Genomic DNA, 23,491 nt, shown 5'->3' with positions numbered 1-23,491 from the left:
AATTAGAATACTGTTTAATTAGATCACTGTTTGCTGTTAGTTGGATCGCTGTTTGAAGTTTCCATTGTTCTGGTGGTGACTGCCCCTATTTTTGAAGTGTATGAAAAAACCTATATTTCCTTGAGATCTTGTCTATGTCCAATGCTTGGGGTAAAGTGCTGGTGTTATCTATCGGCCTGCTGGAAGGGTTTGGTAAGCAGGAGGCACTGTTTGATGGAGGCACCCAGGCGGGGTGCTATGTGGTACCTCACATTTAATGGCAGTGATGAGATGCTTCCTGCAGTCTGGGACATCCAAACCATCACCAGGTTCAGAGGTCCAGTTAATAGAAGAGGAGAGATACAGACACTAGCCGCCATGGAATAGGAATTCAGAAGAAAGCTGCAAGAGATGCAGATGCAGCACAGTGGACCAGTGCCAGTGCACATGCCAATGAGATGGTATGAGTCTGTCAGCCGGAAACTTTGGAAGGAAGCAATAGACCACGAGCAGCGCTGCCAGGGGAAAATTCTCCCCTCCATCCAGGAAAGGTAATGGTCGAGGGTGCTGTTATTGAGGGAACAACCGCACAAGGAGTGGACGGCTGAGTTAAGTAGGCTGGTCTGGGCAGAGATACAACTGGATGAAAGCTATAGAGCCCTCCGCTGGTATGTAGCCCAAGTATGCCCTTGGACAGCGGACAACAGGCCAACAGGTCCTATTCTAGCCATTCAAGAATGAGAGCTGGAGATCACCTACAGACAGCCGCTAGAGTTTGCTCAGAAGCTGGGCTGGGCTCCCTTTGCCTGGCACTATCTGGAAGTACAGCCGACAGCTCTGAAATACTGGCTGAAGGGTCAGCAATGGGACAGAGTTTCAGTGTGCTTTGCCCACCTCCACCTGCAAATATGGAAGCGGAGCTCTTATGGCGGATTCAGCAAGTGTTGAATCACCTTGACAAACCTGTTTCTGCACAGGACGAGCTTGTCTATCCAGCAGTGCGATGGGGATCTGAGAGATTAAGCTAATGGCTTATATCTCCTGTGGCAGCAGAAGTTTGGGAGCCAGGGAGATGGTCCTTAAGAGACATCTCCTCAGCCTCAGTTCAAGGACCTGGGAGAGGAGAAACTGTCCTCACTCCCCAGCAGCAGATCCACAGTCTGAAAGAGGAGATGGTTGTCCTTCCTCCCCAGTGGCAGATACACAGCCAGGGAGAGGTGATTGCCCTCCCTCCCCTGCAACAGTGTAGGAACTTGGGAGCAAAGAAAGTCATCCTCGCTGCACAGTGGGAGTCCAGGAGATGGAGCAACCAGCTCATCTGCTCAGAAGCAGTTCCACAGTCCAGGAGAGGAGGTGGTCGTCCTCCCTCCCCAGCAGCAGATCCACAGTCAGGGAGGGAGGATGGCTTTCTCCGCTCCCAAACAGTCAGCCAGAGTGGAGGAAACTGTCTTTCCTCCCCAGCAAGGATTTGTGCAACTGGGAGACAGTACTAAAGAAATGTTGTCTCAGCAGCCGAATGGGGGTACGGGAGATGGAGCAGCTGGCTCATCTCCCCAGTGGCAGTTCCACAGTCAGGGTAAGGAGAAGATCATCCTCCCTTCCCAATGGCAGATCCACAGTCTGGGAATGGGGGAAGCCCTCCTCCCTCTCCAACAGTTAGCCAGAGCGAAGGATGTGAGGTCCCCATCTGAAACACTGGCAACAAGGCAGAGCACTGCTGGCCTCTGTCTAGCACCTACTGTGTCTTCACTGCTCCAAGTAGTCGGGGCAGTTGGCCCCTCTCCCCAGCAGCAGACAGAGCCCAGGAATGGTAAAGACCTTCCAGCTGAAGCGCTGGCAGCTGGACAGAGGGTCAATGACTTCTTCCCTACACCTACGGATGACAATTCTTCCCTGCTGCCAAGAATGGAGATCATGTGGACTGACTATGTGGGTTTACTCTGCCCAACTAACAAAGATCCAGACCAGTTGGAGATCTGGGACCTGGATTGTCTGCCTTTGGGAGAAGGGGGAGAAATGTGACAGACCCAACTGGATCACAGGCTTTTGGAAGGGACTGCAGGGTAGCCTCTTGCTTACTAACTATGAGCCCTGGCATTTGAGGGAGCTATGAGCATTCAGCAAGGTGTCCTGTTATATAATGCAAGATGACATGTTATTACCACTGTACCACATTTAACAGTCAAGGAAGTCATGATGGTCTCTGCCAACTTAAAACTCAGTGAGAAGATGGATGTGAAAAGAAAGCTGGTTAATGAGATTTGGACAGCCCTGGGTCTTCTTGAATGCTAGGGAACTGTTGCCGGACTGTCTGGGGTGGGGAATTCTTGTTACTGCCAGTCATACTGATAAAACTTGTCTAGGTGTCTAGCTGTTAATTAGATTACTGTTTAGTTAGATCACTGTTAGCTGTTAATTGGATTGCTGTTTGAAGTTTGCATTGTTCGGGTGGTGGCTGCCCCTATATTTGAAGTGTATAAAAAAAACTGAATTTCTGCACAATAAAGTTATTCCTTTGGTTTTTAACTCAACATCTTATCTGTGTATGATGCTTGGGGTAAAGGGCTGGTATTAGCTATAGGTCTGCTGGAAGGGTTTGGAGAGCAGAAGGCACCGTTTGATGGAGGCACCCAGGCGGGTGTCAGGTGGTCCATCACAGTCATGTTTCCAGTTATCACTGAAAGTGAAAGTAAAAGAAAATCCCAAATTTTGGGTTGTCCCTAGAACAACTGGAAATTTTCCAATGAGGACACTACTTCTGGTGATCCTGGTGCCACCCCGGGATTTCCTTACTTTGGATAATTTCCTCTCACTTCCTGTTTTGGCTAGGGGGCAAGAAGTGAAGGGAAATCTGTCCTATGGGACACAGATAGCAAAAAAAAATTAAATAAAAAATGACAAGGGTTATAACCCCCCCTTACTCTACCCAAAGTGAAAAAAAAACTTTTGCCTTTAGTTCTACTTTAATTGAGTATCTGTTTTTAGACATTGGCTTAGTTAGGCAGGCTGTCCACGACTCAATAATCCCTCATTCACAAAGATGTCAAGGGAATGGTAAAATAGAAACTTTTACTGGCCCAAAACTGCCTACTTACAAGTATACAAGACAGCCACTCAGATCTGTTCACAGTCATGATGTTTTATGGTGTATCAATTTTAACTTCTGAAATGCCTGCCAAACACACCCATTAAAGTCAATGGGACCATACCACAGCCATATTTCAATTTCAAAGTCCACTAGAATCATAAACCAAAAAAAACAAACAAAACAAAAACAGGTATTCAGGAGGCAATACTGCAGTGATACACCTGCAAAAAGCCACCTCTGAGAAGCGATCCACCACAGATCAATTTTTAGAGGGGTAGTAACTCCCACTGTCTGTGTAAAAGAAGGCTAATTGCATCTCTTAAAGGGACAGTCCATCTATCTGCCTCCATTTCCCTTGGGTTAACTGGAATAAGAAGTGAGGGGAAAATCTCTTCCATGGGAGCAAAGACATTAGAAATATGATAAGTGAGTCAGAGCCGAAGACAAGCACGTTCAACATACTAGAACAATTATCAGACAATATCCAGCTCTGGATTTTAGAATCTGTCGCACAGAAGTAAGAAGGATGCAGAAAATTGTGTGTATCCTAAGTATACCCTGTACTTTGAACACAGAAACATTTTATTTCTGCAAGTTGTCTCTTCTGGCTGCTGTGTTTTGCTTCTATTTTCCAGGTAGAATTTAACAGATATAACAAGTTTTGTATGGGAATGGCTTAGGAATTCACTCATATTGCAGCTTCCCTGCAGCTACTTTGACACATAATAAACAAGCACAGCAGAGGTGCTGTAGAATGTGGAAGCAGGCTTCTCTTCACACAATACCTTTCATCTTCATGTAATTGCCATTATATCGTTGTGTTGTTTATGACGGTGAGACCACCACTGGATGTCTGTTGTCTAGAGTTATAAACAGTGATATAATCTGTCCTTACTTCTGCATACAAAACAATCATTGTATTATATGATTACATCAGAGCAGAGGTTGCTAAAAAATGTAGTACATGAAATCTTTGCAAGCTTAACCACTTCAGCCCCAAAAGATTTTACCCCCTTCCTGACCAGAGTACTTTTTGTGATTCGGCACTGCGTCGATTTAACTGACAATTGCGCAGTCGTGCGACATTGTACCCAAACAAAATTGATGTCCTTTTTTTCCCACAAATAGAGCTTTCTTTTGGTGGTATTTGATCATCTCTGCGTTTTTTATTTTTTGCGCTATAAACAAAAAAAGAGCGACAATTTTGAAAAAAAAAAAACACATTATTTTGTACTCTTTGCTATAATAAATATCCCCATTTTTTTTTAAAAAGGCTATTTTTTTCTCAGTTTAGGCCGATATGTATTGTTCTACATATTTTTGGTAAAAAAAATCACAATAAGCGTATATTGATTGGTTTGCGCAAAAGTTATAGTGTCTACGAAATAGGGGATATTTTTATAGCATTTTTATTATTATTATTTTTTTTTTACTAGTAATGACGGCGATCTGCGATTTTTATCGTGACTGCGACATTATGGTGGAGACATTGGACAATTTTGACACATTTCTGGGACGATTGGCATTAATACAGCGATCAGTGCTATAAAAATGCATTAAACACTGTAAAAATGTCACTGGCAGTGAAGGGGTTAACACTAGGGGGTGCTCAATGGGTTAATTGTGTTCCCTAATGCATGTTATAACTGAAGGGGGGAGGGGACTGACTAAAGGAGATGACAGATCGTCTGTTCATACTTTGTATGAACAGACAATCTGTCACTTCTCCCCTGTGTGAATGTCACATGACCACCAGATGGAACATTAGTTTGGCAGGTCTCCATTCCCGGTGTTCCTCCTGGGATAAGTGGCACCGACAGCCAAAAGTGATACCTGTGTAGTCAGATCAGCATTGTATGCCCAATAATCCACAAATATGGATTTAGCCCAACCCTATCTGCTGGCACAATGTGATGTCATTTAGGGGTATTTTAGCAGGTGAATATGAGCATTTCCACCACTGGAAGTGCTGGCTGGATAGAAGAATACATAATGTAAATATGCAATACTTTATATTTAAATGACTTTTGAAAAAAAGAAAAACATACTGTTGAGGAAGGCTCCAAGCATATTCCAGTGAACTTTGGAACACTTTGCAATTTATGAATAACTATGGTGATTTCACTGGGTAATCAGATGCATGTAACATGCATAGGGATTGATTTACTAAAACTAGAGAGTGTGAAATCTGGTGCAGCTGTGCATGGGGGCCAATCAGCTTCTAACTTCAGCTTATACAATTAAGCTTTGACAATAAAACCTGGGAGCTGATTGGTTTCTATGCAGATCTGCACCAGATTTTAGAATCTCTAGTTTTAGTGAATCAACCCCATTGTGTGGGCCCATGTTGTGTCTCAACTGGCACTAGTAGATGTGACAACCTATAAGCTCATTTGTCAGCCACTGGCCCCCCAGCTGCCTCCTGCTGAAACAAACACTGGGAAAAGCGGTGTTGGACTACATTATTATTATTATTATACAGTATTTATATAGCGCCAACAGTTTACGTAGCGCTTTACAACTTGAGGGTAAACAGTACAAATACAATACAATTTGATACAGTAGGAATCAGAGGGCCCTGCTCCTTAGAGCTTACAATCTAAGAGGGAAGGTCAAGAGATACAAGAGGCAATAACTATGGGTGATGTGCTGATTGAGAAGATAAATGTACAGTTGTTAGGTGGGGGCCAGATAGGCTTCTCTGAAGAGATGAGTTTTCAGGGATCGTCTGAAGGTGGATAAAGTAGGAGAAAATCGGACGGATTGAGGTAGAAACTTACATAATTTGTTTTTTCTGTACAAATGCTCCAGTAAGCATTCCATACCTATAAGGACTACAAGATGTAATGACAGCAGGTGGAGCTAAGCAGATTAGAGGGCAGTGTTTGAGTGCTGCCTTAGTTAGCAAAAGTAGCAGAAATACTGCTGGGTGTCTAATGTTTTTAAAGTGAACCTTTGCTGAGGCTGCGGAAATCATCTACCTGTTCTTAACAGGCAGTAGATGAGATTTAAAACAAGCCACCACTGACCTCTGTAGTTGCAGACTAGGAATGAGCTTCGTGTTCGAGTCGAACCCATGTTCGACTCGAACATCGGCTGTTCGCCGGTTCGCCGAATTGCGAACGATATGGCCCGTTCGCGCAAAATTCTGCATCGCAGTGCATTGCTGGCTGACGATTGGCCAAGCATGCACTATGACCCGCATGCTTGGCCAATCACAGTGCCCTCTGTAGAGTGAGCTGTAATTGGCCAAAGCCAGGGTGGCTTTGGCCAATTATGGCTCAGGGGGTTTAGTACACACCCCACACTATATAAGGCCGCCTGCACAGCGGCCCTGTGTAGTGTGTTCCGGCGTTGAGAGACAGAGACAGAGAGACAGTGTCATTTGATTTAAGTTAGATAGATTAGGCAGGACAGTCAGTCAGTTAGCTGCACTTACAGTGTATTGTGTATATATATGCATCCCAGGTGTTGTATATATATATATATATATATATATATATATATATATATATACACTGTATTCAGTTTAGCTAGATCTGTTCCTATTATTATCTTCCTACTGACAGGTAGGGATGAGCTGAACACTCCCCGGCTCGGTTCGCACCAGAACCTGCGAACAGAACAAAAATTTGCACAAACGTTAGAACCCCATTGACGTCTATGGGACTCGAACATTCGAAATCAAAAGTGCTCATTTTAAAGGCTAATTTACATGGTATTGTCCTAAAAAGATTTTGGGGACCTGGGTCCTGCCCCAGGGGACATGTATCAATGCAAAAAAAACTTTTAAAAACGTCCGTTTTTTCGGGAGCAGTGATTTTAATGATGCTTAAAGTAAAAAAAAAAAAAAAAGTGAAATATTCCTTTAAATATCGTACCTGGGGGGTGTCTATAGTATGCCTGTAAAGTGGCGTGTGTTTCCCGTCCTTAGAACAGTCCCTGCACAAAATGTCATTTTTTAAAGGAAAAAAAGTAATTTAAAACTGCTTGCGGCTTTAATGTAATTTCGGGTCCTGGCAATATGGATGAAAATCAGTGAGACAAACGGCATGGGTACCCCCCAGTCCATTACCAGGCCCTTTGGGTCTTGTATGGATATTAAGGGGAACCCCGCACCCAGATTAAAAAAGGAAAGGTGTGGGGCCCCCAGGCCCTATATACTTTGAACAGCAGTATACAGGCGGTGCAAACAAGACAGGGACTGTAGGTTTGTTGTTAAGTAGAATCTGTTTGTAATTTTGAACTGGTACATTTTTAACGTGTTTAGCTCCAGCCAAAAAATCTATTTTAAGCTTTTTGAAAAACATAGGGAAGAGTTATCACCCCTGTGACATTTGTTTTGCTGTCTGTGCTCCTCTTCAGAATATTTCACCTCACTTTTTGTCCCAATGACAAATGTTTTTTGAAAATTTGGGTTTTTTTGTGAAACAAGGATTGGTGATAAAGCATCAGTGGAAAGAAGAAAAGTTTTTCCCATAATAACTCTTACAGGAGAGAATTTCCCTTCCTAGTGGTAGATTTCATCTCACTTCCTGTTGTCTCCTTCCGTTTGCAAGTAGGAGTCGTTTGTAGGTTGGATGTTTGAAAGTAGGGGCCTGCCCTATATACTCAGCAGAAATTTGGGCCTTAGGTGTTGTCGTGGCCACAACACTGTAAGCCCTCACAGGGCCCTGCTGAGAAATATTAGATCAAGAATTGTAATTACATGCCCCTGTTGAACAGGGGCAGAAAAATTGGGCCTTTGGTGGTGGTGGTGCTGGTGCCACAACACTGTAAGTCCTCACAGTTACTCTTGGTGGGTGCAGAAACGGGCCCTGCTGTGAAATATTAGATCAAGAATTCTATTTACATGTCCCTGTTGAACAGGGGCTGAAAAATTGGGCCTTAGGCACTGGTGCTGGTGCCACAACACTGGAACCCCTCACAGATACTCTAGTTGGATCACAGGAACTAGCCCTGCTGCAAAGAATTGCATCAAAAATTGTAATTACATGCCCCTGTTAAACAGGGGCTGAAAAATTGGGCCTTAGGCACTGGTACTGGTGCCACAACACTGCAACCCCTCACAGATACTCTAGTTGGAGCGCAGGAACTAGCCCTGCTGCAAAGAATTGCATCAAAAATTGTAATTATACGCCCCTGTTAAACAGGGGCTGAAAAATTGGGCCTTAGGCACTGGTGCTGGTGTCACAACACTGCAACCCCTCACAGATACTCTAGTTGGAGCGCAGGAAATAGCTCTGCTGCAAAGAATTGCATGAAAAATTGCAATTACATGCCCCTGTTAAACAAGGGCTGAAAAATTGGGCCTTAGGCACTGGTGGCGGGACTGGCGGTGCCCAGAACCAAAAATGTTCTTACAAACTATCATCATGATCATTGAGGAGGAAGAGGATAATTACTCAGTATAACAGGATAGTCACTCAGCATCAGCATAGGCAGTCTTTGAAGGGATCTGACATTTCAAAAAAATTTATTCGGTTACATCAGCTTCAGGTGCTTGGTAGCTGGTGGTGATCCAAGACGGATTCATTTTTATGAAGGTCAGTCGAGTCGGTGGACAGACGCACCCTGTGATTGGTTACAAAGCCTCCAGCAGCACTGAATGTGCGTTCCGAAAGAATGCTGGATGCAGGACAGGCCAGTAGCTCAAATGCATACTGTGCAAGCTCTGGCCAGTGATCCATCCTCAAGACCCAGTAACCCAGAGGATTTTCGGTGGGAAAGGTGTCCAAGTCAGATCTTGCCCCTAGGTGTTCCTGCACCATGTAAAACAGACGCTGGCGATGGTTGCTGGAACCGATCATACCTTGGGGCTGCGGACTAAAAAATTGTCTGAACGCATCGGTCAGACAGCCACCTTCTCCACCGCTCCTTTTTTGACTGACCGAAGCCTTAGCAACACGATGTCCAGAAACAGGAGTTTGTAACCTCTCAATCTCTGGGAACGCATTGCACAGACCTTTCTGCAAGGCCTCCCGAAGATGTTTCATCCTCTGCTCCCTCTGCGACAGCAAGATAAGGTCCGCAACCTTACCCTTGTAACGTGGATCAAGGAGGGTTGCCAGCCAGTATTGTTTCTTCTCCTTGATACCACGAATACGAGGATCCTTCCGCAGGCTTTGCAGGATCAGGAAGGCCAGGCAGCGTAGGTTTGCTGAGGCATTCGATCCGGAGTCCTCTGGGTCACTAAGGACGACATGATCCACAGCCACCTCCTCCCAGCCACGTACAAGTCCATGTGTTTCTTGGGACTGCAAATGATCCCTTAAAGACTGCTGCTGATGCTGAATGCCAGGCTCCACCTCCATACTGACACAATCCTCCTCCTCCTCCTCTTCCTGTGTGATTGGCGGGCACGCAGGAACACTGGATAAAGGGGGCCTTGAGAGCTAAGGAAGTCCTTCTCTTCCTGCCTCTGTTCTGCCTCAAATGCCCTGTCCATTATACCACGCAGTGTGTGCTCCAACAGGTGGACAAGGGGGACACTGTCACTGATGCATGCACTGTCACTGCTCACCATCCTCGTGGCCTCCTCAAATGGTGACAGGACGGTGTATGCATCCCTGATCATGGCCCACTGGCGTGGGGAAAAAAAACAAGCTCCCCTGACCCTGTCCTGGTGCCAAAGTCGCACAGGTACTCATTGATGGCCCTCTGCTGCGTGTGCAGCTGCTGCAGCATGGCCAACGTTGAGTTCCACCTGGTGGGCATGTCACAGATTAGGCGGTTCTTGGGCAGGTTAAATTCCTTTTGGAGGTCTGCCAGCCGAGCACTGGCATTATATGACCGGCAGAAATGCACACAGACTTTCCTGGCCTGCCTCAGGACATCCTGTAAGCCCGGGTACCTGCCCAAGAACCGCTGCACCACCAAGTTAAGAACATGAGCCAAACAGGGCACATGGGTCATTTGTCCCTGTCGGAGGGCGGAGAGGAGGTTGGTGCCATTGTCGCAAACAACCATTCCTGCCTTAAGTTGGCGTGGCGTCAACCACCTCTGAACCTGCCCCTGCAGAGCTGACAGAACCTCTGCCCCAGTGTGTCTCCTGTCTCCCAAGCACACCAGCTCAAGCACCGCATGGCATCTTTTGGCCTGCATACTTGAGTAGCCCCTTGAACTCCTACGGAACACCGCTGGTTCCGAGGACAAAGCACAGGAAGGGGGACATGGAGGAAGAAGAAGAGGAGGGGGTGGAGGAGAGAGGTGTGTGTCAGAATCATTAGTAGTGGCATTTTGGAGGCGTGGTGGCGGAACAACCTCCAACACTACTGCACCTTGTCCTGCATCCTTCCCAGCTGCTAACAGAGTCACCCAATGCACCGTGAAACTTAGGTAACGTCCCTGTCCATGCCTGCTGGACCATGAGTCAGCGGTAATATGCACCTTACCGCTGACCGCCCTGTCCAGCGAGGCATGGACATTGCCTTCCACATGTCGGTAAAGAGCCAGAATTGCCTTCCGTGAGAAAAAGTGGCATTTGGGTACCTGCCACTGAGGAACCGCACATTCCACAAACTCACGGAAGGGGGCAGAGTCTACCAACTGAAAAGGTAGCAGTTGAAGTGCTAGCAATTTTACCAAGCTAGCATTCAACCGGTGGGCATGTGGATGGCTGGGAGCGAACTTCTTTCGGCGGTGCAGCAGCTGGGGCAGGGAAATTTGCCTGGTACAATCTGATGTCGGTGTACCGAAAGCAGATTGCCCAAAAGTACTTGGCTGTGACACACCTAATTCTACACCTTCATTTCTCTCAGTGCAGGTCTCAGAGAGGACTGAAGGTATAGTGGGGTTGGAGATCTCAGCTGATGAGGAGCAAGGAGAGGTTTTCTTTGTTCTTTGGTGTGGGTCTTTTAGATACGCTTGCCAACGAACTGCATGGCAGGTCAACATATGTCTGGTCAAGCATGTGGTGCCCAAGCGGGAGATGTTCTGCCCACGCGAGATACGCTTGAGACATATGTTGCAAATAGCAGCGGTGCGATCTGATGCACTCGTCTCAAAGAAGGCCCACACTAAAGAACTTTTGGAATAACGCGCAGAGACAGCAGCGCCCTGCACATGCGGAGCTTTGCAGTGTGATGCAGTCAGTGTGCTGCCCTTAGGCTGGCCCCTGGAGGGCATCCTGTCTCGTTGGTGATGTGCCTCCTCCTCCTCCTCTCTCCTACCAGGCACCCATGTTGAGTCAGTGACCTCATCATCCTCTCCCTCCTCATCACTGGAGCAAACCTGGCAGTATGCTGCAGCAGGGGGAGCATGACTGCCAGATTGCTGTCCTTCTTGGGCACCCCCTCTGTCCGTGCTCACGTTACTGCCTTCATCTAGCTCAGTATCATTATCAGAGCCTTCTAAACGCTGGGCATCCTCCTGGAGCATGTACCCAACACTGTGGTCAAACAGTTCGAGGGACTCCTCAGGAGGACATGGTGGGGCTAGTGAAGGAGTAACTGATGCCATTGAGCCGAGGGAAGAGGCCGCATTGGCAGCTGCTTTGCCAGACGAAGTACCCTGAGCATTAGTGAGAGAGGATGAGGAGGATGAGGACGGCTTGGTCATCCACTCGACCAAGTCTTCCGCATGTTGCGGCTCAACGTGGCCAGCTGCCGAAAAAAAGGCCAAGTGTGTCCCACGGCCACGTGCTGATGAGGATTCACCTTCTCCACGACCAGCACTGTTGCCTCTAGACACAGAGCCTGCTTGCCCTCTTTAATTGGCTTTTGACTGTCTGCCTCTCCTTGTTGGCCTTCCAGACATACTAATGGCCTGCAGTGAGATGTAGCTGCACTATATATATATACTGATACTGCAGCTAGCAAAATCAACTGCCTGCCTGTAGTATGAGAACACCACCAATCTTCTACAGGTAGCTTTAGATGAACACTGTGCAGAGGTCGCACTAAACTAACTTGTAGCTTTAGCTGAACACTGTGCAGAGGACGCACTACACCAACGTTAAAATAATGTATCTGCCTGCGGTAGTGATAGGATCGGGAAAACACCACCAACCTTCTACAGGTAGCTTTAGCTGAACATTGTGCAGAGGTCGCAATTTACTAACGTGTAAATAATGTAGCTGCCTGCGGTAGTGATAGGATCAGGAAAACACCACCAACCTTCTACAGATAGCTTTAGCTAAACACTGTGCAGAGGTCGCAGTAGACTAACGTGTAAATAATGTAGCTGCCTGCGGTAGTGATAGGATCAGGAAAACACCACCAACCTTCTACAGGTAGCTTTAGCTGAACACTGTGCAGAGGACGCACTACACTAACGTGTAAATGATGTAGCTGCCTGCGGTAGTGATAGGATCAGGAAAACACCACCTACCTTCTACTGGTAGCTTTAGCTGAACACTGTGCAGAGTTCGTACTACACTAATGTGTAAATAATGTAGCTGCCTGCGGTAGTGATAGGATCAGGAAAACACCACCAATCTTCTACAGGTAGCTTTAGCTGAATACTGTGCAGAGGTCGCACTACACTAACGTGTAAATAATGTAGCTGCCTGCGGTAATGATAGGATCAGGAAAACATTACCAACCTTCTACAGATAGCTTTAGCTGAACACTGTGCAGAGGACGCACTACACTAACATTAAAATAATGTAGCTGCCTGCGGTAGTGATAGGATCAGGAAAACACCACCAATCTTCTACAGGTAGCCTTAGCTGTATACTGTGCAGAGTTCGCACTACACTAACGTGTAAATAATGTAGCTGCCTGCGGTAGTGATAGGATCAGGAAAACACCACCAACCTTCTACAGATAGCTTTAGCTGAACACTGTGCAGAGGTCTCACTAGACTAACATGTAAATAATGTAGCTGCCTGCGGTAGTGATAGGATCAGGAAAACACCACCAACCTTCTACAGGTAGCTTTAGCTGAACACTGTGCAGAGGACGCACTACACTAATGTGTAAATAATGTAGCTGCCTGCGGTAGTGATAGGATCAGGAAAACACCACCAACCTCCTACAGGTAGCTTTAGCTGAATACTGTGCAGAGGACGCACTACACTAATGTGTGAATAATGTAGCTGCCTGCGGTAGTGATAGGATCAGGAAAACACCACCAACCTTCTACAGGTAGCTTTAGCTGAACACTGTGCAGAGATCACACTACACTAATGTGTAAATAATGTAACTGCCTGCGGTAGTGATAGGATCAGGAAAACACCACTAACCTTCTACAGGTAGCTTTAGCTGAATACTGTGCAGAGGTCGCACTACACTAACGTGTAAATAATGTAGCTGCCTGCGGTAGTGATAGGATCAGGAAAACACCACCAAGCTTCTACAGATAGCTTTAGCTGAACACTGTGCAGAGGACGCACTACACTAACGTTAAAATAATGTAGCTGCCTGCAGTAGTGATAGGATCAGGAAAACACCACCAACCTTCTACAGGTAGCTTTAGCTGAATACTGTGCAGAGGTCGCACTAGACTAACGTGTAAATAATGTAGCTGCCTGCGGTAGTGATAGGATCAGGAAAACACCACCAACCTTCTACAGATAGCTTTAGCTGAACACTGTGCAGAGGTCGCACTACACTAATGTGTAAATAATGTAGCTGCCTGCAGTAGTGATAGGATCAGGAAAACACCACCAACCTTCTACAGATAGCTTTAGCTGAACACTGTGTAGAGGATGCACTACACTAACGTTAAAATAATGTAGCTGCCTGCGGTAGTGATAGGATCAGGAAAACACCACCAACCTTCTACAGGTAGCTTTAGCTGAACACTGTGAAGAGGACACCCTCTACTAACGTTAAAATAATGTAGCTGCCTGCGGTAGTGATAGGATCAGGGAAACACCACCAACCTTCTACAGGTAGCTTTAGCTGAACACTGTGCAGAGCACGCACTACACTAATGTGTAAATAATGAAGCTGCCTGCGGTAGTGATAGGATCAGGAAATCACCACCAACCTTCTACAGGTAGCTTTAGCTGAACACTGTGCAGAGGACACACTACACTAACGTGTAAATAATGTAGCTGCCTGCGGTAATGATAGGATCAGGAAAACATTACCAACCTTCTACAGATAGCTTTAGCTGAACACTGTGCAGAGGACGCACTACACTAACATTAAAATAATGTAGCTGCCTGCGGTAGTGATAGGATCAGGAAAACACCACCAATCTTCTACAGGTAGCCTTAGCTGTATACTGTGCAGAGTTCGCACTACACTAACGTGTAAATAATGTAGCTGCCTGCGGTAGTGATAGGATCAGGAAAACACCACCAACCTTCTACAGATAGCTTTAGCTGAACACTGTGCAGAGGTCTCACTAGACTAACATGTAAATAATGTAGCTGCCTGCGGTAGTGATAGGATCAGGAAAACACCACCAACCTTCTACAGGTAGCTTTAGCTGAACACTGTGCAGAGGACGCACTACACTAATGTGTAAATAATGTAGCTGCCTGCGGTAGTGATAGGATCAGGAAAACACCACCAACCTCCTACAGGTAGCTTTAGCTGAATACTGTGCAGAGGACGCACTACACTAATGTGTGAATAATGTAGCTGCCTGCGGTAGTGATAGGATCAGGAAAACACCACCAACCTTCTACAGGTAGCTTTAGCTGAACACTGTGCAGAGATCACACTACACTAATGTGTAAATAATGTAACTGCCTGCGGTAGTGATAGGATCAGGAAAACACCACTAACCTTCTACAGGTAGCTTTAGCTGAATACTGTGCAGAGGTCGCACTACACTAACGTGTAAATAATGTAGCTGCCTGCGGTAGTGATAGGATCAGGAAAACACCACCAAGCTTCTACAGATAGCTTTAGCTGAACACTGTGCAGAGGACGCACTACACTAACGTTAAAATAATGTAGCTGCCTGCAGTAGTGATAGGATCAGGAAAACACCACCAACCTTCTACAGGTAGCTTTAGCTGAATACTGTGCAGAGGTCGCACTAGACTAACGTGTAAATAATGTAGCTGCCTGCGGTAGTGATAGGATCAGGAAAACACCACCAACCTTCTACAGATAGCTTTAGCTGAACACTGTGCAGAGGTCGCACTACACTAATGTGTAAATAATGTAGCTGCCTGCAGTAGTGATAGGATCAGGAAAACACCACCAACCTTCTACAGATAGCTTTAGCTGAACACTGTGTAGAGGATGCACTACACTAACGTTAAAATAATGTAGCTGCCTGCGGTAGTGATAGGATCAGGAAAACACCACCAACCTTCTACAGGTAGCTTTAGCTGAACACTGTGAAGAGGACACCCTCTACTAACGTTAAAATAATGTAGCTGCCTGCGGTAGTGATAGGATCAGGGAAACACCACCAACCTTCTACAGGTAGCTTTAGCTGAACACTGTGCAGAGCACGCACTACACTAATGTGTAAATAATGAAGCTGCCTGCGGTAGTGATAGGATCAGGAAATCACCACCAACCTTCTACAGGTAGCTTTAGCTGAACACTGTGCAGAGGACACACTACACTAATGTGTAAATAATGTAGCTGCCTGCGGTAGTGATAGGATCAGGAAAACACCACCAACCTTCTACAGGTAGCTTTAGCTGAACACAGTGCAGAGGTTGCACTACACTAACTTCTAGCTTTAGCTGAACACTTTTCAGAGGATGCACTACACTAACTTGTAGCTTTAGCTGAACACTGTGCAGAGGTCCACTACACTAACTTGTAGCTTTAGATGAACACTGTTCAGAGGACGCACTACACTAACTTGTAGCTTTAGCCGAACACTGTGATGGAGGATGCACTACACTAACTTGTAGCTTTAGCTGAACAATGTGCACTACACTAACTTGTAGCTTTAGCTGAACACAGTTCAGAGGACGCACTACACTAACTTGTAGCTTTAGCTGAACACTGTTCAGAGGACACACTACACTAGCTTGTAACTTTAGCTGAACACTGTGCACTACACTAACTTGTAGCTTTAGCTGAACACTATTCAGAGGACGCACTACACTAACTTGTAGCTTTAGCTGAACACTGTGAGGAGGACGCACTACACTAACTTGTAGCTTTAGCTGAACACTGTGCACTACACTAACTTTTAGCTTTAGCTGAACACTGTTTAGAGGATGCACTACACTAACTTGTAGCTTTTGCTGAACACTGTGCAGAGGTCGCACTACACTAACTTGTAGCTTTAGCTGAACACTGTGAGGAGGATGCACTACACTAACTTGTAGCTTTAGCTGAACCCTGTGCAGAGGTTGCACTACACTAACTTGTAGCTTTAGCTGAACACTGTGAGGAGGACGCACTACACTAACTTGTAGCTTTAGCTGAACACTGTGCACTACACTAACTTGTAGCTTTAGCTGAACACTGTTCAGAGGACGCACTACACTAACTTGTACCTTTAGCTGAACACTGTGAAGAGGTCGCACTACACTAACTTGTAGCTTTAGCTCAACACTGTGAGGAGGACGCACTACACTAACTTGTAGCTTTAGCTGAACACTGTGAGGAGGACGCACTACACTAATTTGTAGCTTTAGCTGAACACTGTGCACTGCACTAACTTGTAACTTTAGCTGAACACTGTGCAGAGGTCGCAATACACTTACTTATAGCTTTAGCTGAACACTGTGAGGAGGACGCACTACACTAACTTGTAGCTTTAGCTGAACACTGTGCACTACACTAACTTGTAGCTTTAGCTGAACACTGTGCAGAGGTCGCACTACACTAACTTGTAGCTTTAGCTGAACACTGTGAGGAGGATGCACTACACTAACTTGTAGCTTTAGCTGAACACTGTGCGCTACACTAACTTGTAGCTTTAGCTGAACAGTTTGAGGAGGACGCACTACACTAACTTGTAGCTTCAGCTGAACACTGTGCAGAGGTCGCACTACACTAACTTGTAGCTTTAGCTGAACACTGTGAGGAGGACACTTTACACTAACTTTTAACTTTAGCTGAGCACTGTGAGAAGGACGCACTACACTAACTTGTAGCTTTAACTGAACACTGTGCACTACACTAACTTGTAGCTTTAGCTGAACACTGTGCAGAGGTCACACTACACTAACTTGTAGCTTTAGCTGAACACTGTGAGGAGGACGCATTACACTAACTTTTAGCTTTAGCTGAACACTGTGCAGAGGTCGCACTATACTAACTTGTAGCTTTAGCTGAACACTGTGAAGAGGACGCACTACACTAACTTGTAGCTTCAGCTGAACACTGTGCACTACACTAACTTGTAGCTTTAGCTGAAAACTGTGAAGAGGACGCACTACACTAACTTGTAGCTTCAGCTGAACACTGTGCACTACACTAACTTGTAGCTTTAGCTGAACACTGTGCAGAGGTCGCACTACACTAACTTGTAGCTTTAGCTGAACACTGTGAGGAGGACGCACTACACTAACTTGTAGCTTTAGCTGAACACTGTGAGGAGGACGACTACACTAACTTGTAGCTTTAGCTGAACACTGTGCACTACACTAACTTGTAGCTTTAGCTGAACACTGTTCAGAGGACCCACTACACTAACTTGTAGCTTTAGCTGAACACTGTTCAGAGGACGCACTACACTAACTTGTAACTTTAGCTGAACACTGTGCACTACACTAACTTGTAGCTTTAGCTGAACACTGTTCAGAGGACGCACTACATTAACTTGTAGCTTTAGCTGAACACTGTGCACTACACTAACTTGTAGCTTTAGCTGAACACTGTTCAGAGGACGCACTACACTAACTTGTAACTTTTGCTGAACACTGTGCAGAGGTCGCACTACACTAACTTGTAGCTTTAGATGAACACTGTGAGGAGGATGCACTACACTAACTTGTAGCTTTAGCTGAACCCTGTGCAGAGGTTGTACTACACCAACTTGTAGCTTTAGCTGAACACTGTGAGGAGGATGCAGTACACTAACTTGTAGCTTTAGCTGAACACTGTGCACTACACTAACTTGTAGCTTTAGCTGAACACTGTTCAGAGGACACACTACACTAACTTGTATCTTTAGCTGAACACTGTGCAGAGGTCGCTGTGAGGAGGGCGCACTACACTAACTTGTAGCTTTAGCTGAACACTTTGCACCACATTAACTTGTAGCTTTAGCTGAACACTGTGCAGAGGTCGCACTATGCTAACTTGTAGCTTTAGCTGAACACTGTGAGGAGGACGCACTACACTAACTTGTAGCTTTAGCTGAACACTGTGCACTACACTAACTTGTAGCTTTAGCTGAACACTGTTCAGAGGACGCACTACACTAACTTGTAGCTTTAGCTGAACACTGTGCAAAGGTCGCACTACACTAGCTTGTAGCTTTAGCTGAACACTGTGAGGAGGACGCACTACACTAACTTGTAACTTTAGCTGAACACTGTGAGGGGGACGCACTACACTAACTTGTAGCTTTAACTGAACACTGTGCACTACACTAACTTGTAGCTTTAGCTGAACTCTGTGCAGAGGTCGCACTACACTATCTTGTAGCTTTAGCTGAACACTGTGAGGAGGACGCATTACACTAACTTTTAGCTTTAGCTGAACACTGTGCAGAGGACGCACTACACTAACTTGTAGCTTCAGCTGAACACTGTGCACTACACTAACTTGTAGCTTTAGCTGAACACTGTTCAGAGGACGCACTACACTAACTTGTAGCTTTAGCTGAACACTGTGCAGAGGTCGCACTACTCTAATTTGTAGCTTTAGCTGAACACTGTGAGGAGGACGCACTACACTAAGTTGTAGCTTTAGCTGAACACTGTGAGGAGGACGCACTACACTAATTTGTAGCTTTAGCTGAACACTGTGCACTACACTAACTTGTAGCTTTAGCTGAACACTGTTCAGAGGACGCACTACACTAACTTGTAGATTTAGCTGAACACTGTGCAGAGGTCGCACTACGCTCATTTGTAGCTTTTGCTGAACACTGCGCAGAGGTAACACTAAACTAACTTGTAGCTTTAGCTGAACACTGTGAGGAGGACGCACTACACTAACTGTAAATAGTCTAGCTGCCTGACTGTGGTACTAATAGGATCAGAAGAACACCAGCAATTTTCTTCAGGTAGCTGTACTGTAACAACACAAGCCTGTCTGTCAGTAGGAAGATAATAACAAGAACGGATCTAGCTAAACTGAATACAGTATATATATATATATACAGCACCTGGGATGCATATATATATATATACACAATACACTGTAAGTGCAGCTAACTGACTGACTGTCCTGCCTAATCTATCTAACTTAAATCAAATGACACTGTCTCTCTGTCTCTGTCTCTCAACGCCAGAACACACTACACAGGGCCACCATGCAGGTGGCCTTATATAGTGTGGGGTGTGTTCTAAACCCCCTGAGCCATAACTGGCCAAAGCCACCCTGGCTTTGGCCAATTACAGCTCTCTCTACAGATGGCGCTGTGATTGGCCAAGCATGCGGGTCATAGTGCATGCTTGGCCAATCATCAGCCAGTAATGCACTGCGATGCCGCAGTGAATTATGGGCTTTGACGCGCCACTCGAATTTGGCGTGAACGGCCCATATCGTTCGCAATTCGGCGAACGGTGCAAACAGACGATGTTCGAGTCAAACACGAAGCTCATCCCTACTGACAGGCAGGCTTGTGTTGTTACAGTATTTACAGCTACCTGAAGAAAATTGCTGGAGTTCTTCTGTTCCCATTAGTACCACAGTCAGGCAGCTAGACTATATACAGTTAGTGTAGTGCGTCCTCCTCACAGTGTTCAGCTAAAGCTACAAGTTAGTTTAGTGTGACCTCTGCACAGTGTTCAGCTAAAGCTACAAGTTAGTGTAGTGCATCCTCTGAACAGTGTTTAGCTAAAGCTGCAAGTTAGTGTAGTGCACAGTGTTCAGCTAAAGCTACAAGTTAGTGTAGTGCGTCCTCCTCACAGTGTTCAGCTAAAGCTACAAGTTAGTGTAGTACGTCCTCCTCACAGTGTTCAGCTAAAGCTACAAGTTAGTGTAGTGCGACCTCTGCACAGTATTCAGCTAAAGCTAAAAGTTAGTGTAGTGCGTCCTCTGAACAGTGTTCAGCTAAAGCTACAAGTTAGTGTAGTGCACAGTGTTCAGCTAAAGCTGCAAGTTAGTGTAGTGCGTCCTCCTCACAGTATTCAGCTAAAGCTACAAGTTAGTGTAGTGCGACCTCTGCACAGTGTTCAGCTAAAGCTACAAGTTAGTGTAGTGCTTCCTCCTCACAGTGTTCAGCTAAAGCTACAAGTTAGTGTAGTGCACAGTGTTCAGCTAAAGCTACAAGTTAGTGTAGTGCGTCCTCCTCACAGTGTTCAGCTAAAGCTACAAGTTAGTGTAGTGCGCCTCTGAACAGTGTTCAGCTAAAGCTACAAGTTAGTGTAGTGCGACCTCTGCACAGTGTTCAGCGAAAGCTACAAGTTAGTGTAGTGCGTCCTCCTCACAGTGTTCAGCTAAAGCTAAAAGTTAGTGTAGTGCACAGTGTTCAGCTAAAGCTACAAGTTAGTGTAGTGAGTCCTCCTCACAGTGTTCAGCTAAAGCTACAAGTTAGTGTAGTGCGTGCTCTGAACAGTGTTCAGCTAAAGCTACAAGTTAGTGTAGTGCACAGTGTTCAGCTAAAGTTACAAGTTAGTGTAGTGCGTCCTCCTCACAGTGTTCAGCTAAAGCTACAAGTTAATGTAGTGCGACCTCTGCACAGTGTTCAGCTAAAGCTACCTGTAGAAGGTTGGTGGTGTTTTCCTGATCCTATCACTACCGCCAGCTGCTACATTATTTACACAAAAAAAAATAAAAAACAAGAAAAAATACTGCGCTACCACTAAATCGATAAACCCCCCAAAAAGCAGCAGTTAAACGGTGAGATGTGCACCAAAATGACAAAAGAAAAAGAAATAACCGCGCTAAAATATATATGAATAAGATATGTGAAATATTCTTATATCGATGTCCCAAAAACCTCTTTTGGAAAATTCATGTATGTATGTGAAACATTGCGATAATCAGAAAAATATATATAAGTCCATACATATAACTGTGAATCAAAAGGTGATGTCCATATGTGGTAGATGGAAATCTTTATATATGATAATTGACCAGAATCAGTCACAGAGAGAAGCCCATGAATGGACACAACCAGACTTGGTGGTAAAGATGAAAGAGACACCACACTCAGTGATCCGCCACCGTACAAATATTGCGCTTACCACAAGGCAAGCAAAAACCAGCCTATGTTCCGTCCTGGTATGGGAAAATCCAGCTGGTGTGACTTGACTGCATACAGCGTGACTAAGAGGATGTAGCAAGGACCCCAAACTCTCGTCTCACAGGCATGTGAATGAAAAGAAACTGACCATAGTGTAATACTGGTAGGACAGTTTAATAAAAAAAGGTAGAAAACTTACATAAGTAGATTAAAAACAGCAAATAGCCGGCCGGCATAGCGAGCACCCGTCCACACCAGGATGGCGATGACGTCAGAGCGTCAACCTCCCGACGTACGTTTCACCACAAATGACGTCGTCTGGGGAACTCGTCGTCTCTTAGCCACGCTGTATGCAGTCAAGTCACACCAGCTGGATTTTCCCATACCAGTACGGAACATAGGCTGGTTTTTGCTTGCCTTGTGGTAAGCGCAATATTTGTACGGTGGCGGATCACTGAGTGTGGTGTCTCTTTCATCTTTACCACCAAGTCTGGTTGTGTCCATTCATGGGCTTCTCTCTGTGACTGATTCTGGTCAATTATCATATATAAAGATTTCCATCTACCACATATGGACATCACCTTTTGATTCACAGTTATATGTATGGACTTATATATATTTTTCTGATTATCGCAATGTTTCACATACATACATGAATTTTCCAACAGAGGTTTTTGGGACATCGATATAAGAATATTTCACATATCTTATTCATATATACATTATTTACACGTTAGTGTAGTGCGTCCTCTGCACAGTGTTCAGCTAAAGCTACCTGTAGAAGGCTGGTGGTGTTTTCCTGATTCTATCACTACCGCAGGCAGCTACATTATTTTAACATTAGTGTAGTGCGTCCTCTTCACAGTGTTCAGCTAAAGCTACCTGTAGAAGGTTGGTGGTGTTTTCCTGATCCTATCACTATCGCAGGCAGCTACATTATTTTAACGTTAGTGTAGTGCGTCCTCTGCACAGTGTTCAGCTAAAGCTATCTGTAGAAGGTTGGTGGTGTTTTCCTGATCCTATTACTACCTCAGGCAACTACAATTATTTACACATTAGTGTAGTGCGACCTCTGCACAGTGTTCAGCTAAAGCTACCTGTAGAAGGTTGGTGGTGTTTTCCTGATCCTATCACTACCGCAGGCAGCTACATTATTTACACGTTAGTGTAGTGTGTCCTCTTCACAGTGTTCAGCTAAAGCTACCTGTAGAAGGTTGGTGGTGTTTTCCTGATCCTATCACTACCGCAGGCAGCTACATTATTTTAACGTTAGTGTAGTGCGTCCTCTGCACAGTGTTCAGCTAAAGCTATCTGTAGAAGGTTGGTGGTGTTTTCCTGATCGTATCACTACCGCAGGCAGCTACAGTATTTTAACGTCAGTGTAGTGCGTCCTCTGCATAGTGTTCAGCTAAAGCCATCTGTAGAAGGTTGGTGGTGTTTTTCTGATCCTATCACTACCGCAGGCAGCTACATCATTTACACGTTAGTGTAGTGCGACCTCTGCACAGTGTTCAGCTAAAGCTACCTGTAGAAGGTTGGTGGTGTTTTCCTAATCCTATTACTACCGCAGGCAGCTACATTATTTTCACGTTAGTGTAGTGCGTCCTCTGCACAGTGTTCATCTAAAGCTATCTGTAGAAGGTTGGTGGTGTTTTCCTGATCCTATCACTACCGCAGGCAGCTACATCATTTACACGTTAGTGTAGTGCGTCCTCTGCACAGTGTTCAGCTAAAGCTACTTGTAGAAGGTTGGTGGTGTTTTCCTGATCCTATCACTACCGCAGGCAGCTACATTATTTACATGTTAGTCTAGTGCGACCTCTGCACAGTGTTCAGCTAAATCTACCTGTAGAAGGTTGGTGGTGTTTTCCTGATCCTATCACTACCGCAGGCAGCTACATTATTTTAACGTGGGTGTAGTGCGTCCTCTGCACAGTGTTCAGCTAAAGCTACAAGTTAGTGTGGTGCGACCTCTGCACAGTGTTTATCTAAAGCTACCTGTAGAAGATTGGTAGTGTTCTCATACTACAGGCAGGCAGTTGATTTTGCTAGCTGCAGTATCAATATATATATATATATATATATATATATATATATATATATACATATCCCAGCTTAGTGCAGCTACATCTCACTGTAGGCCATCAACAAGGAGAGGCAGACAGTCACAAGCCAATAAAAGAGGGCAAGCAAGCTCTGTGTCTAGAGGCAACAGTGCTGGTCGTGGAGACGGTTCATCCT

The sequence above is a fragment of the Aquarana catesbeiana genome, linkage group LG03, assembly GCF_042186555.1.
Source record: "Aquarana catesbeiana isolate 2022-GZ linkage group LG03, ASM4218655v1, whole genome shotgun sequence".
Taxonomy (NCBI): Eukaryota; Metazoa; Chordata; class Amphibia; order Anura; family Ranidae; genus Aquarana; species Aquarana catesbeiana.
The sequence above is the reverse complement of the archived record's forward strand: the minus strand, read 5'-3'. Positions refer to the sequence as shown.